Below are 17,448 nucleotides of genomic sequence, written 5' to 3'. Positions count from 1 at the left end.
AAAAACCAGTCCAGGTTCTGCTGTCTCATTGTACTGGTTTACTGGGTTTGGGTTTGGTTTTTTTTTTCGGTTTTATTTCTTTTGTTGTGTTTCTGTTGTTGGGTTTGGGTTTTTGCAGGTTTTTGTGTTGGTTTGGTTGGGTTGGGTTTTTTTAATTTCACTGTCACAGACCTTCATGCCCATTTAGAATAAACTTTGGCTGCTTATTTATAACAGCTCAGAATGACAGCTACATACTCATTCCCACCTTAGTATACTCTGGCTAGGGATTTACCTTCAATAAGAAATAACTTTTGTCTAGCAAGGAATTTCTGTAGCTAACTTAAAGCTTAAAACTATGACTACTTGCATCATTAATTACTTTTGTGCACATAGTTCTATATGTGCTAAATGGACTACAGATGCACTGAAGATTACTGTCTGAATCACATTGTTCCCTTCCTCATATAGGTTTGATTTTTCCTTCTACCTTAGAAGTATTTCAATGTAATAATTTTTAGTGTGTGTGTTTTCTTCAGTTTGTTGATTGCCAGACTAATTCCAATTGAAAGCTGTACTTCGGGCTTCTGAAGTCCACTATGAAGTCTCTAGGCAAAACAAAGACATTGGATCAAAATATTAGTTATTCTTCATTTAGAAACAAATTCTGCCACATTTATTTAGTGTTAGTAGCAACTAAGAGTAAAAGTAGCTTATTGGATCTCCTTGAAAAGGCATTGTACAGCCTACATAAAGGAAGCATATTTGGACAATAAATTAGAACTGTCTGTTTGGAAACATGGTTACCAAAGCTGTCACCTGATCACTAGTCACCCTTCTGGTCTTCACATCTGCCCTATTCTCCGACCCTGCCCACTGCCTTGTCTTTTCCTGCTGAACAGAAATAATATATTCTCCTAGAACCAACCTGCAGAAAACTGACACAACACAAATCAGCTGATCACTGACTTGACAACCTGAGTCATTTCAGAAGCCACTACCCTGCCAAATTTGTTTTAGAAACCCCTGAGGAGCTGACATAATGAATCAGCCTTCCCTGATGAGGTTTGCTGTAGTTTAGGTTTGGTTTGGTTTGGTTTGGTTTTTTTTTTTTTCTTCTTTTTGTTTTGTTTGTTTGTTTGTTCGTTCATTTTATTGTTTGGGTTGGTTTGGGTTTTTTTGTCTAAATGCTGAGCATCTGTCTGTTCTTCTGCTTTCCTCTTTTTCTGTGGCAATGTTGTTAGAAAAAAATGGGAGATGTGCATGAAGCATGCACAGCACTGTTAGTTCACTTCAGGAACTCTGAGGGTACCATTTGTCCAACAGAAATGTCAGCATGAATCAATATGTCATGCAGCAATTGCAGTTAGCCACTCTGCCCTTACTGCGCATTGCCTCTTGCATTTTCTTTTTTGTCTGCTTGACATGAAAGTTTTGTAACAACTCATCAGAAGAGAAGCTTCAAATAATTTGATTTAAAATATCTATCAAAAAATTGACAAAAGATCTAGCCAGAGAAGATAGAAAAAGAGAAGAAAATAATTCTTAACTTGTTCATATACCATTATGAATCTAGTATGATTGATTAAATATGTGCAGTTCACATTCATTTGCTCTTGGCAGCTGGGAAATTGCGAGAGATTTGGGTTCAAGAGTGAGAAAATAGATATTATATTTTAAAAGATACCTTTTGAAAACATCCTTAGGCATTTTCAGTGTATGCTGCTGAGATTACAGGTATGGTTAAAATCTGAACCAAAAGAATTTTTTTAAAAAAAAAAAACTTCTGACAACAGGTAAAGAAAATATCAATGCAGATGCAGTGTGACCTGCAATGGCAACAGACAGAAAGTTTGGTTTGGAGTTCCCAACACTTTCCACTTAGAGGGCTTTTAATGCCAGTCAGCCTAAATGCACAGCATACCGTAAGAAAATTTACTCATTCAAAGTTAAAGAATCATTATTAACAACTTTTCCTGTCATCAGTTATTAGGGTGTCATATGTCATCTATAGTGTCAGACTTCAGTTTCTGCATCATTTTGCTTTTCCTAAAGTGAACTGACTCAGCAGGGTCAATATGATGACTTAGGTGTCAGTGGTCTTGTCCAGGAAATACAGAAAATTAGCTGTGGAAAACTTCAAGAGAAGAATCAGCCTTTGTAATTCTGAAGCTAAAAGACAGTTACACAGATACAGAGAAAAGGTTTTGATGAGGGTTTTCCACTTAGGAGAATAGCAGAGCAAGCTGAAGGAGGAAAAAAAGATCCTTCTTGAAACTGGGTTGAAACTAGTCTTTCAAGCTTGTCATAAAAATTGTAAAGGAACTGATCTAGAATAGCCTGTCTTTACGGTACAGGTTATTCTTTCACTGCAAGGCCACATTTCAAAGCCCTCCTTGTGATTCTTTCACAAACCAGCTAAGTGCCATGGTTTTGTAGGAAAGTCTTTAGTCCCTTACTGAAACTGACCACCTATGTATTAATAATTAAACAACTGCTGGACAGGAATTTCTAAGGTAGGGCCCCTGAAATGTACTAATTCCTTTCTCCGTATCTGTTGGACTTCCTGCCGGCTAAATGAGTCCTGTTCTTGACAAATGATTTCTTAATTTTTTTTAGCTGAATTTCCACATTCCCTTCAATAGCTTCTTATTTCAGGAGTGCATTTGGTTTTGGTCATAAACCAGTGGATTAAAAAAATGTCTGGTCATCTCTATGCAGGAGCATCTCTGCATCCCTAAATTCTCTGTAACGAATTTGACAGATTTACCCTGATGTACGGAGACATCAACATTAGCAGCGATGATCACTCACATACATAGGCCTAGAAACATGATGGATGCATTTAAAAATATGAATAACACAGCTAAATACATGTGTTACTGGAACATCTTTTCTTTGCCTCCCGGCCCCATTAAACTTGCCTTCAGATCTGGACTATAATAATTTGCTGCCTTCTTGCAGTTTGAGAGGTGGAGGGAGGCATTCATCTCTAAACTTGTAATTTTAGGGAAAATTAAGTTTTACTGGTACTTCCACCAAAATTATGCAGCTTTAGTTACGTTTTGCCATCTGCAATTAGATTAATCTTGTCCAAACTAATGAAGTGTAATTTGTAAATGAACTGCTTGTTTCTCTAAAAGGGTCGCTGCAGTCATCTAGCTGTCAGGTCTCCTCCAAATGGATGCATTGTTAATCAGGGATGTCAAAGTCTAGCCTTTTGGAATTAGAATGGCTTTCTGAGCTTGTCACTTGGCTTGGCTCTTTGACAAAGACTAGGGAGGGCAGGAAAGGCTTTTGGTTTTGTTTTTCCTCAAAGCCACAGTGAAGTAGAGGTGTGTGCTACTGTATGTCTTCCATCCATCATTTGACAGTGTAAAAAAGGGTTTTAGTGATCAGATCTCCTTACACAACGTTTTCCTGTTACACATTCATCATGCTGTGGTATGACAGAAGTGAAAGCTATGAACAATTGCTTTATGATTATAAAAAAGACCAAATATGAAAATCTCACAGTACACTTTCCACATTAATGATAACATGATATAGAGTCCTGGAACTAGCTAGCCCTGAAGAGGTTTACATTACCCTCATTTTAGTCATGTCTTTCTAGTATTTCTCCTGTTAGTTGCTTCTGATTCCAGACATCTCTGGTTTTAATGGTTCTTTCAGCTTTCATGTAATATATTCTCATTTTTCTCAGAAAATATTCTTCTTGCAGGCTCTGACACGCTTCTCTGTGTGTTTTGAGTTTTGGGTTAGAGGAAGGGAGGAGGCTGGGGTTTTTTACGTAACAGCACCAGCAGCTAATCTTGTTCTGAACACATATACACTACAGAAAAAAAAAGCTGAGCTGGTTTATACACTTCCAACGGCATTTATCCATAGGGTTGAGCTGAGCTAACACTTATACTTTGTGTGGCTGCAACTGCATGCAGAATGCATAGTTCAGGGTGACAAAACTAATATTCAGATCACATTAGTGATATCAGTTCCTTATTTCTTTTTTTCCTCATGTTTCTAAACTTTGAGAACTAAATGCTTTACTGCAAGCTCTGTTGTTTATATCTTGATTTGTGACAAACTCCAGAGCAGCATTGCAGATTCTTACAGATTTCAGTGAATAAACAAGGTTATTGAAGGAGGTCCAAGATTTTTAATGTTTTTTAAGACCCAGAAGCAGTTTGGGATTACTTATTATTTCCAAGTCCAGTAGTTTGGGATTGCTTACACCTGGCCAATTTACTCACAGACGAGGGTGTCTTTGAAGGCAGACATAATAAGCCAGTAAAAAAAAAAAAATAATAATACAGCAACAGCTGAGACAGCAATAATTGACATTTTGGCCCTGTATATCTTTAAAATCTAGATGATGCTAACCACAAGTCAGAAAAAAGGCAAGAAAGGGACTTGTCAGAAAACATGGAATTTACTAATATATTTTCTCCCTTATATGCTAAATTGAAATGGCACTTTTTTTCCCCTATAATTTTAAAGTAACTGAATGACCTATTTATTTAACATTTTGTCTTTCTATTAGCTTCTTAAGTGTCCACAAATAAGTTATAGTATCCTCATCATTCCTCTTCAAATCTTTTTATAGATTTCCTGTGCATGTTTTTCTTTAGCTACAGATAGTTTTAGGTTATTTTGGCATAGTTAGTTTTTAGCTAGCAAAGTCATGTGTCACTGATTTTATTTTCCCCTCTGATTAGATTATTTTAGCAATATCCAACAAGGAATGAACAATAACTTCTAAAATCAAATAAATATTTCAAATATGTGAGCAATGAAGCTCACAGTTCACTTGTGTTTGTTCATGCTAAAATGGTTTGAGAGCTCAGAACTCTGCAGAAAGCAGACAAAAGGCACTACAAACATGGCAAAGTGAAAACTAGTTTTCCATTTGAACAAATATTAATGAAAAATGTTCCACTACCATTCAATTTGCTCTGCATCCTGTGGGAGATATACCACATTCCTCCGCAATGCTAAATCTGAACTACACCTTCCAGCAGAGCCAACCCAAATTTCTTGATGGGCATCCTACTCTGCTTGCAGCTGTCCTGCCAGTTGTGACTCTCACAACTCTAGCTGAAGTTCTGCTAATGCCAATGTATCTTAAGAGTCACCCTTGTATTGATGTGCATACAATTGCTTCTTTGACAGCAGATAGTTGTTCTGACCCAGGATCAGAGAGAGGCACTGTGAACCCACAACAATTTCTTTTTCCTGCCCTTCACCTCTAGTTTAGTCTGGTGTCAAAGGGGATGGAGTAAGTGACCTCGCTTGTCCTCCTTTAACCTACCATGTGTTGTGGTTTAACCCAGGCCAGCAAACAAGCCCCACACAGCCTCTCACTCACTCCCTCACTGGTGGGATGATGGAGAGAATCAGAACACTAAAAGTGAGAAAACTTGTGGGTTGAGATAAAGACTGTGTAATAGGTCAAGCAAAAGCCGTGTATGCAAGCAAAGCAGAGCAAGGAATCCATTCACCACTCCCATGGGCAGGCAGGTGTTCGGCCATCCCCAGGGAAGCCGGGCTCCGTCACGTGTAACGGTTACTTGGGAAGACAAACACCATAATGCCAGATGTCCCCTCCTTCCTTCCTCTTCCCCCAGCATTTATATATATACTGAGCATGACATCCCATAGTATGGAATACCCCTTTGGCCAGCTCAGGTCACCTGCCCTGGCTGTGTCCCCTCCCAGTTTCCTGCGCTCCTCCAGCCCTCTCGCTGGCAGGGCCTGAGAAAGTAAAAAGTCAAACACCACCCAGCAACAACATTGTTCTCACACCAAACCCAAAACACAGCACTACACCAACTACTAAGAAGAAAATTAACTCTATTCCAGCTGAAACCAGGACACCATGGCATAGCTTATTTCCTTCTTGTGCTCAAAGGCAGCTACTCTTAAGAAACAAGGCTCTGCCTTTTCCCGGTCCCCAGTTTGTGCTGTCTCCAGCCATCTTTGTTTCCCAAAGGACATTAGTCAGGAATTCCTCCTTTTCCCTGCCACATCCAAAACTTAAATATCATTTGTAAAGTTAAATAACACTTGTAAAGATGGGGTGGGCAAAACATAATAGTCAAGAGCTGTGATATTATGATAAGCTAAGATTTTTGAAGACCTAAATTCAGCACTATTTTGCTAGACTGAAATCGCATCCAGGGGCCAGCTGATGGGTACAGGTATTTTCACAAGGGAACATTTGCTGCAAATGAAGGAATAAATGTGTTGACAATTAGAGGTTTTGGGCGAGTGTAAAAGCTCAGGCCCTGGAATTGGATTTAGATCTGGCTGATCTGTTTTCTGTGACTGATCAGGTTTGTGCAATGCCTCAGCTTTGCATTAATGTCACTGGCTAGATTCACGGGCTCTGCCACTTCAACAGAGAGGCCACTGAAACTCTTCCATTCTCCTTATTTCCCTGGAGTTCAAGGCTCAGCAATCAAAGTGCACATCAACCATCTGGAACAGAAGCTTTTTCTCTTTCAATGAACAGAGTTTAAAAAAACCCCTACATATATGAATCATTTGTATTGCTATTTGCCTTTCTTATTTATCTTACAAAAAGAAGAAAATTCCGTCACCTGCCTTAGTCCTGACATCCTGTAGGATACTATGTATCATGCATGTGCAGACAGGTATTCCTACTGTATGTTTATGTTATAATTGTTCATGATTACCCTGGTGCATGTGTCTTTCAAATACAACTAAACACTCCTTAGATAGACTAAAAGAGCTAGCTTAGGTCAAGGGTGATCTTCAGTTGTGGAAGAGACTATGATCAGCAACAACAGAAAAGTAGCAGTTATTTTCTTCGTGAAATTTCAGGGACTTAGCTGGCTAAAACTGGAGGAACATGGTTCACAGGCTTTTCTCAATCTACCCCATGCTTTTTTGTGCTCACTGCTAGTATATAATAGTATATTGGATATATATAGGCAAATCTCTCTCTCTTTTACAGCATTAGAAGTATAAATAATACACCACTATAATTAAGGTCCCTTCCAACCCAAACCATTCTATGATTCTATCATCCTATGATCTTTTCTGACACAATATGAAATCATCTTCCAAGGATTTTTTTCTTACGGTATTGCTGTTAAGAAAAGTTCAGCTTATTTAGGCACCGTATGATGCTTGGTTGAATCAAACTGCAACAACAGGAAATGGCATGTTATGAGTGCCAGAAGTGATACATCCACTTACTCTTTCTCCTGGTTTTCTCCAGACTGCTTATCTCCTGAATCTGCCCCTTCCTTGTTCCGTTTCTCTGACTGCCAAAGAAAGCTGGCAACTGTTCTGCTAGCTACCTTGTTCTTTGGTGAGCCAGTTGGACACTGTTGATGGAAGCAGCAGAACTGAATACAGAGGCATACATTTTCACCTTCATGGTATGCTTGGGCTTTGCCCGAAAACAATCTGGAAAAAAACAATCCCTAATACAAATTACCAGCCGAATTTATTATTTTCTTTATACACACGCACACACAAACTTGATAAACCTTCTTTTTTACTCCTTAGTATAATAAATGAGTAGATGGTTCAGTATGCGCTTTTACAAAAGTTGTAACTTGTAGAAGGATGGGTTAAAGGCATATTAGAAGGGAGAACACCCACAGCTCCTGTGCATGAAGTAGTTTCTTTTTGCTCTCACTTCTGTGGTTGACATTTTATTCAGATAATCTCCAAAGTATCTTAGTGAATTAGCTCAAGGAAGCAACACAAAACTAACATGTCAAATAATGAGGTCTGCAGTTGCAGTTGGCTTCCCTGGGTGATTTAGCAGAAGAGCATTATGTTTTCTCTTGGCCTTGGAAATCCTCAGGCTTAACTCACAAACTTTCACTTGAGCACTCACAATATCTTCTATCTAACTGATAAATTAAAAATGACAGAAGATGAGAAATGGAGAATAAGTTGGCTATTCTGAGTTCAGAACTAAAGGACAGTAGCTTGGATGATTCACCTTCAAGGACCAAAGGCATCTCTTTAGATGATGAAAGCTGAGTGCTCTCCCTGAGGGGATCTACAACCCACTGTGAATTTAAGGCATATAGCATCCAAAGCTTGACTTCCACTGAACCATGAGGGACAATACCAAGCATCTGGGAAGAGCCTCCTGCCAGCAGGAGCCTGGCAGGCAGCCAGTAGAGGTGGAGGAGTACAGGCAAAAGCACTCCTTGGATCATCATGGATGCACAGTGTGTGCATGCATGCCTGTGCTGCCAGTTATGCTACGTATTGATAACACACTGTGCTAAAACAGAAATTAACTGGATTTTCAGCAGTAAAGCAACAAACAGTTCCTTTGTTTCTTTTTTGCCAGTGCACATTATCTACAAAAGTGCCAACAGGGGAAATATGATTAACCTTTGTTCATAATGTTAGCCTAGTTTGTTACAGTGCGTTAAATCCCCATTGAATTTTTACCTGTTGTCTCCTATTATTTATCAATAGAATATATCATAGCCACTACTGCTGCAGTTGCTTCTTGTGCTTGTTCATTTCTTTTTTCTTTGGATTTCAGGGCTTGCCTCTTTTTTCAGATATCAAAAATTACTTAACATATGAGTTTGAATATGGCATAATTCACCTTCTCTCTCTAGAGAGTGAAGAGGCAAAAATACTGAAACAAAGCAATGTCTTCATTAATTTGCTTGGAAAAATGTGGAATAAAATACTTCCTTTTTCTTGTAAGAATGAATCAAGAAAGGGTTATGATCAAATAAAGAAATGTTCAGAAAAGGAATATATTTTGTAGAGCGGAGCTATCATATTGTTCTCCAGTCAGGATTTGCATTATTTATTTAGTCATATGAATTATGTCTTGGAAAAAAATTAAATTGGAAGTTGGATTTCCCAGACCACAGACTGTATCTTTATCATAACTCACTTTCATTTCACTGTGGTCATTTCAAATTTTTGTTTTCTTTTAATGAAAAAGAAGATAAATGTTTTCTTTGTATAAGGATGTATCATTGCTGACTATCAGTGCAGTATCAGGGGTTATGAATACTCTAAGGTGTGCCAGACTACTGAGTTGGTTTAAAAACTGTGTTGATCAGATGCTAGATACAGTCTAGCAATACAGGCATGATGCTCAACACAGAGTCATTTATTCCCAGCTAGGAGCTTTTACAGTGTATGCCTCTGCTCTGCCATGCAACACCATTTCCAGTGCTAAAGGTATTTTAGTGGTGTTAGGTAACTCTGTACAACACAGGGAAGGTGTACTTCAGATCTCTGCAGGATTTCTTGAAATGACTATCTCTCTGACCTTTCCCAGTTCAGTGCAAATGGACTGTAGAGGTGTGTGCATATGAAAAGTATTGCAGGATGCTCCATTTGAGTAAAAAGTATTGAGGAAGAAAACCATTTCAGAATGTATTTAATCTGCCATCCTTGTGGATTAAAAAAAAAAAAAAAAAATGAGATTAAAATGATTCAAAGATATGTGGCTCCACTCTTACATAAATAAATCATCATATTGACAATATTTTAAGGTAATAAGTGCTACCTAAGCAAGATAAAATGGCCACAAAATTTAGGTTACTGTATAAGCTTTTTCACTTACATAGACTAAATTTTAGCTAAGGAACTTATGACAGAGGAATCACTGCCTAACAGCACCTGGAGCAAGTGAAGCTACTTAAGTGTAGATGAAATCTTTTTGTCAAATGCTTCGGAGATGCAGATTGTGCAAATTAGATTGGTATGGAATACGTCACAACATTTGTATTTTCTGTACCTAATACCAGCTTCGAGGATTGGTCACATGAAGTCTGTTGAAAAAGTCTGTTCTGAAAAATAGAGTGTGGGCCCAATTCCTCCAAAGTAATTTGGTTTTCTTCTCAACAGAACAGTGACACGTCTCTGTAAGTCTTTTAAGAAGTGATTTATAATTCTTTCAGAGATAATTAACACATTCTGCATTTAAAGATACACTGCACAAATATAAAATGGAAATATTGTTTCCTCAATGTGTGCTGAGCTGTTTCATTTAAACAGTGAAACTGGGAACCATTAGTGGTTATTATAGAGAATATAGAGGAAAAGGAAATGCCAGAAACGTACATGTGGCTCCTGCTTCAGCCAATGCAGTCTCATCTCAAAGCATGGGCTCATGTGACTTGTGTGGGGCTCTTCCTTCACAGCCATAAGCAGAGCTGATAATGAAAGGCAATGTGCATGATCTGTCAACTTGGACTTGGCCACATTGCCTTTCAGCATATTGGTTAAACCTCTCAAATATTGATTAAAGATCTAGCATCCTAGGCATAGGTTTATTTCCTCATGTGCATTCCTTCTACCTGTATGTTGGTGGATGTGCAAAATGAGGGACAACGCGTTTTTTTACTCTTCTGGGTAGAAACTGTCTATTTTTTTGAGTTCTTGCAGAGAAGAAATTAGTGCTGTTAATTGAAGAGGTTGTATATGTGGCTGTAATAATTAATAATAAGTAAAAAAAATTATAACTACAATTAATTACATGATGCAAAATTAATCATGTACTGTATAATTACATAATACAAATATATTATGCGTTGTATCTATCATATATAATTTATATTTTTAAAATTATAATTATATGTAATTATAATAGTTCTGGTAATAAATCCCCCTCAGCCTACGTACTTTGACTACTGTAGTTTATAATTCAACAGGTTTATCATTGTTGTATGCTCAATATCATTGTAATACTTTTTAAAGACAATCAAAAGCTGTGATTTTGCACTTGAGAGTCATTTCTAAAGGACCAAATTTCACACTTCTCTTATAATCTGCAGAACTTTTCTGAAGGAAAGAAGTGTTCTTCTAAAGGAGACTTCAAGAGCCACTCGCGGCCAATGCTTTAGCTCCCTCTGCTATAGCTGTAATGCTGACCATTCCCTCCTAACACAAATGGCTCAGCAGGCCACAGCTGAACAACATAGCTCTCTGAGAGAGAAATGTGAGGACCTTTAAAGACTTTACAAATTCAGGAAAATCTCAAGAGAGAGAAGGTAGCATTTAGGTTTCCAGGCATAAATATTTTTAAACTAATTTAACTAATTTTAACTGAGATTAAAGTGTACACTATCCAAGTTCCAAGGAGCTGTGATATTTTGCTGCACACAGTTTTGCTTGTTTTTCTGCAAATGTCCTCAGTGCCTGAGATGTTCTTCCAAATCTATAAAGGATTTTTGAAAAAAGATAGGTGGAGGTGTCTGCCGTTGAAAAATTGACAGATAGTGTTATTTGTCTACAAAGAGTATCTCAGGATTTGTCAGACTCATCTGCTAAGTATGGAGAGGCAAAAATACTGAGGTAAAGCTAGCAAATTCAGGAAAGAAGCCGCGGTAGTCTGAGCACTGATATTTGAAGGCTATCTTGGCACCAAGAGAAAACTTGATCAATCCTGAAGTCAAATACAGCTTTTATAAGTGGAATTTCAGCTCTTTTGGATCCAGACAGATGCCTTTCAGCAGTGTTCTCCAATTTTAGCAGATAAGAGCATTTCTGCATGGCAGGACTTCCTTGACTGGAGGAATTAATAGAGCTGCTGCTTGGCTAGTGATAAATTAACTGGCTATTGATAAATTTATTTGTGTCATATCTCATGGAGTGAAGAAGAAAATCTTTATATATGGAAACTAGTTATTCCCTCCCTTCAATTATATTGCTTTACAGCACATTGTATTCCCTCCAACACTCTTTCAAAATAGTCTTTCCTCTGATAAACCTCTGTATTTCTGGCTAAAGATGGAATTATAAAAGCAGGGAGGGATGCACTGCAGACATCAGGGTTTCTCCCTACAGGTTTGGGAGAATGCTTACTCCTTATTCTTTAAAACAGTCTGAATATTTATACAATAGTTGTGAGTTGGTTTTTTGGGTTGGTTTTGGTTTGGTTTGTTTTTTTTCCCACAAAGTCAGTTTAATCCTGAGAAACACTGAACTCCCTTCAAATCTTACTCATTTTGCTACATTTTATTTATACTGACATTAGTGGGAATGATGTAGTTCAGCACGTTTTAGAGTCAAGTTCTTCATCCCTGAGATGAAGGGATGCTCTGCTTACCTCTGTCTTCTGTGCTGTGTGCTGTTTCTGATGCAAAGCCACTGTTGCAAGTGAATTTGATTTTGGTTTTCCTCACAGCAATCTGCATCTAGTGTTTAAGGGTTTCTTTCTGTTTCTTTATTCCCTGATTTGTATGGTGCTGGCTCATGACATAGAAACGAAGTATCAGTTTCCTTGGCAGCAATAACCATAAAAAATCCTTTATAAGTTCAGACTGTGGGAGTTGCAGAAGAGATGGCATCTATCCTTTCTAAACTGCTAAATGAAAGCTAGGGATAGAGTTACTGCCACATCCCCTTTTTTTCCAAGGAAGTGTGGGAATGAGAGGATATTCTGGTCAACTTTTTATAGCCAATAGAAATGTTGGTTTGGACACTCCATTTGGATTGGAACTTCAGTTTTGACTTTTTCTGAATGCTTCTTTGTTCCTTTCTGCTCTCCATAGCCCTTAGAAATCAAATGTTTCTGCACTATCGCTATAAGGAATCTCCTAAGGAAATAAAAGTCAGTATTTTCCTGAATACACTATTATAAGAACCTATTTCATGCAGTTGGATAGTACCTGTCATACATAAAATAAATGGGGAGAAGCAGAGGACTTGACTTCCCTGGTAATCAAACATTCAAAGGCTTTGTGGGGGGCTGTGCAAGCAATCTGCAGCCAAGGAATTGCATTGTATTTCATTACCCCAAGGATGGTGAAGAAAGCACATAGCACAGTGAGAATCGTTCTGGTTTTACACTCATTAGAGCAAAGCTTCGAGAAGACTGAAACAGGAGTGAAGAAAGTTCTTTACATTTTTAACAGCATGGAGAAGCACAGGTTGTCAGAAGGCAGTACTGACAGTGATTTTGAATGGGGCTGCATGACAGCAGGGCTGGAGATGCTCTGTCAGGCACTCCCAACCCCACACTGGGTGTATGCCTTTCATCTGGAGACAGCAAAGCGTTGGAACCAAACCTGCCAATTCAGCTGCCGTGTTGAAGATGAACTTTTTTCCACTGTGCTTTCTTAAAGGGGAATAACATACTAGAAGATTAACTGCTCCATTGTGTGAATGCAATGTGGCAACTACACACTGCTACAGCAAATGTACATTGCACATTTTTTAAGCTCTCTCTGGGTTATTAGATGTCCTTAAATAACCTAAGAGTCTTTTTCGCCACCTCACATTTTCTTCCTCCAGATCTACCAGGTCATTACCTAACTCTTGTTTTTGTAACATGGCTGAAGTTGGTTTTGCCTTCTTTGGAAAGCCTTGTGTTCCTTTGTATTATGTAAGTAGGCACATCGTTCTTATGATTCAGTATATAGAGCAAATTACAGTAAGACTGAGATCTGAATTATCTAGGTCCATCTCAAATAGACTCTGAACGTGCCCCTGGCTCTTCAGTTTCTCTCTGTTAGCAATGACAGTGAAAACTTGTCTCCATTAATCTCCTATCGGCATGCCCTGCAGTGAAACTTCAGGGAGAGTCCATTGGAACCAGATTCTAATTAACCAGGAACTAATTAAGGCTTTGGTTTCTGAAATAATAATTAGGTATCTGTAATTGTTTGTTTCCTCTTATCTAACAAGAATGCAAAACAAATGTCATTTTTTGAAAAAAACATGTAAAGATGTGAGGACTGGGGAAAAGTAATTGTTCTTATAAAATAAGTTATACTTGTGCCTTGAAGGCATGAGATGGATCTATACCACATATGTATGTACAAGTATGTGTATTCCATATATATTTACTATAAAAATATATGTTCAAATTATTTTGAACTTTCATTATTATGGATCTTTGGAAAAGGAATTTGTTGTGAAAACTGACTAATGCTGTTCCAGAATTGCATCATTTCTCTGAGTTGCTAAATTGAATTTGTAAATCACCCTCAATTTTGCTGGTAGCAAACATTCTAATTCTGGCAACCTTCTCAAAGATATCATCTGGAGGACCTTTGGCTTATTTTTTATTTTTTTGTAAAGCAGTCAATAAAAGACTTTTTGAATTAAAATGAAACACATGAACCAAGGGGAAAGCCAGAGGAACAGAGGGCCAAAATGTCATGAAGGAAATTGAAGTGGGGAGGTAAGGTCAAAAATTTAACAAGACAGATGAGTGGTGGGCTGATTTATTCTGCTAGAAAGTAATCATGTTGCACTACTTTGTTTTGGAAGGATTATATTGCTTTTCCTGTTCTTGATGCCATGCCTGAGTAGGCAGCATAGACAAGCTTTCACAGAAAGTCTATTGAATACTTTCAGCTCTCTTTAGGCCACAGGATTTGCAGGGTGACCATGACATGCTTTAGCAACTCATCAAGCTCTTCCAGAAAGATAAAAACCAAGGCAGAGACTGCTGTTGTTTACAGGGTGTTTTTTAGGAAAATATTTAAAAACATTAGGCCTTAGCTAGGTAAAGGTATTCCTAATACCTAGTATGGAATGTAAATGTTTTACGTGGTTATGCCAAGCTTTTTTCAAGTATAAACTTCAAACTAACATAAAATGTATAAATTTTTTATTGAAAATTTTAATTTCTGCTAATTATACTGGAGGGTGAATGATTTTAGTACCATTCTCTGATTAATTTTTGCCATTACTCTCAACAAATTGCTTTTTGGGTCTTTTTAACATTTTGCTTTCTTTTGTCAAGATTGTTTCCTCTTTCTTTAACAATAATAGCTGAAGTGCAAGGGCTGCTCATAAAAATCACTTTGGGTCTATGAGCATCATTTAGAACAGTGGGCTCTATGTGGGAATTGTAAGGCATTTGAATGAAAGTTACAACTTATCTCTTCAAAACCTTTGTGCAATTTTGACAGTTGAATTTAAATGAGCTGCAGAATGTATACGCAGTTATATGCTGCTTTCTTTTCTTCCCACTTCACCACAATGGAAAGAGTAAAAGAAAGATTTTTTTTTAAAAAAATCTACTTTTAATTCTGTTTATTAGGAATGAAGGAAATAAATTGGTCCCTTTTTCCTCACTAGTTCATGTGTTTTCTTGGTGTCAAGCCAATCTAATAACTGAACTGATGTGCATGCAGCTTTTAATTCATGATGAAATGGTACATTCTTGCATCTTTCTGTTTTAAGTGGTTTGCTTGGAGGTTCAGGAAAAAAAGTAATTAGGAATAAAAAAATCAAGGCCAAGCTCACATTCGCATACTCCTTGTGCTACTCCTTACTCATGGTATTTAGTTAGTTGCTTGGTCAGACAGCCATGGATAGGTTGATCAAGTGCGTGTCTACTCTTCTGGTTTCTCTAAGTCACTAGTTACATGTATCTCAAAAGCAGACTAGCCAATAGGAATTAATTATTTTTTGGTGTTAAGTTAAAACTAATTTGTTTGGGTTTTTCCTAACTGCTTTTGAAAGTGTGATGGCAAGAAAGGCGTCTTTTGCTGTCTGTGAAAGGTACAAAGGAAATGCATCCATCAGCAGTTCCACTGGTGCAGGTTTCCACCTATGACTGGTTTTACTTTTCAGCTTTATTTTTGGTTATCACAGGCAGACTCAGGAAGGTCTTTACATAAAGAAAAAAGTACATTATCTGTTTTCAAAATCCATGAGCAGTTCCAGTCTGGAACATAGTTTTGGAACTTTTTCTAGCTGATGTCCATAAGTCATGAGAGATATGTACTTAAAAAAAAAAAAAAAAGAGCCATTGTCAGGTCTTTTCTGAAAGACCTCAGTCTTACTTCTGCTCACCTGTCAAAACAAATGTTCTTTTCTCTTTCATATGCCCTGTCCGAACAGACAGGGAGCATCATCTGCAAAGTAGTTACTTTCTGAAGGTAGCAGGTAATCATCTCTATTTCTTTCTGTTTTTCTTTGGCACTTAGTGAACAGTCAAACCAAGACTTTCTCACAATCCATTGATTGTGTCTTCTTGAAATGCAGCTTGTGGCACAAAAACTAGATCATAGTCATCTGCTTCAAGGGAAACATGAGGAGGAAGCATTGTTAGTCTTCTCTCCATCACATCAACAGAGACATCAAGTTCTTGGAAGACTCCAGGGTAAACACAGCCAAAGCACCTTCATGACTAAGCTCAGTAAATTAGCCAGAGATATGTATGACTACCTACCTCTTTTGGTCACGGCAGTTCATACCAAAAGTCCTGTTCTTGGCAATACCTGAAAACAAATGCACAGTTTTAATTAAGTTCATGAGGGCTGTGCACATGGTATTACACAAAGACTTGGTTAGTTTTCTGGATCTGTGACATACGTTTTCTTCTGCTCTACTGAAGGCAAACTATGTTTTGCAATTAAGCTATTCTGAAGGCTGACAATAAGTGGACATGTCTTCCCTTCTACCTTGTTGTTTATTTACTCTTTCTTTTTGGCCATGGGACAGACTGCTGTGCCTGTCCCGAGGAGGAGTTACTGTCTCTGGGAGGCAGTGCCCTGAGCCACTCAGTAGGTGATACTTTCTGTTCTGCTTAAAGATAACTTCACAGTGCATATAGAGTGTTATTCTCTCCAAGCAAGAAAAGCAATCATTTACATTTTTAGTCAAACCCTTCAGGAGCCTTAACTATGGAATTATCACAGCAATACCCTAGGCAGTATATCAATAATGAGTCTGGCATCTCTTTAAATAATAAAACTGTGTCTGTCTCTAGCTGTGACCTTCATTTCACAAATAAAAGTTACACTTTCATAGCACCAATTATACCTATCTGTCTATCTGTCTGTATCTATGCAAACTTGATTCTAATGACTCAGACCTCATTAAATAAGGATTAACTTATATTAAACACATAATTAATTGGTAGGGATAAGGACTGTTTCACCTTTAATCATTACAAATCCATCTTCAGCATGTATCTACATGGGGGCAAGAATTTTAACTTGAGTTCTACACTTTTATTCTCCCTTTTTCTTCTATGAGTTATTAAAATTACATTCCTGACTACAGAGAACAGACTTTTTCCAAAAGTGTGGAAGTGACCTCTGTCAAGAAGTTCACTTGCCAATACAGCAAACTAACATGGCTATAGTATGGATGGCTGCAAAAGCAAAAGAATCTTACTGCTTTTAAGAATTTACCTTGCTTCTTACACAGTGCTAGTTTCGATATTTGTTTTCTGTGTTGCAGTCTGTAATGCAGGCTTTCCAACAACCATCCAAGAGTTCAAGTAGAGAATCTGGCAATCTAAGGTAGGTACATATCTATCATGCTGGACATTGGGACTTCAGTTATCAAATAAGTTTAGCCTTAGGGGACACTTATATTCACTTCTGAAACACCTGTGAAGGTTCAAGAAGGTACCTCTCTTGAAACTCTATTGTCATCCCTTTAGTTTTGAAACAGCACCAATTCAGTGAGCAAGACAGAATTTTTTTCCTTTGTTCTTTAATGTCTGTAAAAATCTTTACTAAGCTATGTCCT

Source organism: Falco rusticolus, chromosome Z (genome assembly GCF_015220075.1).
Source record: "Falco rusticolus isolate bFalRus1 chromosome Z, bFalRus1.pri, whole genome shotgun sequence".
Lineage (NCBI taxonomy): Eukaryota > Metazoa > Chordata > Aves > Falconiformes > Falconidae > Falco > Falco rusticolus.
The sequence above is the reverse complement of the archived record's forward strand: the minus strand, read 5'-3'. Positions refer to the sequence as shown.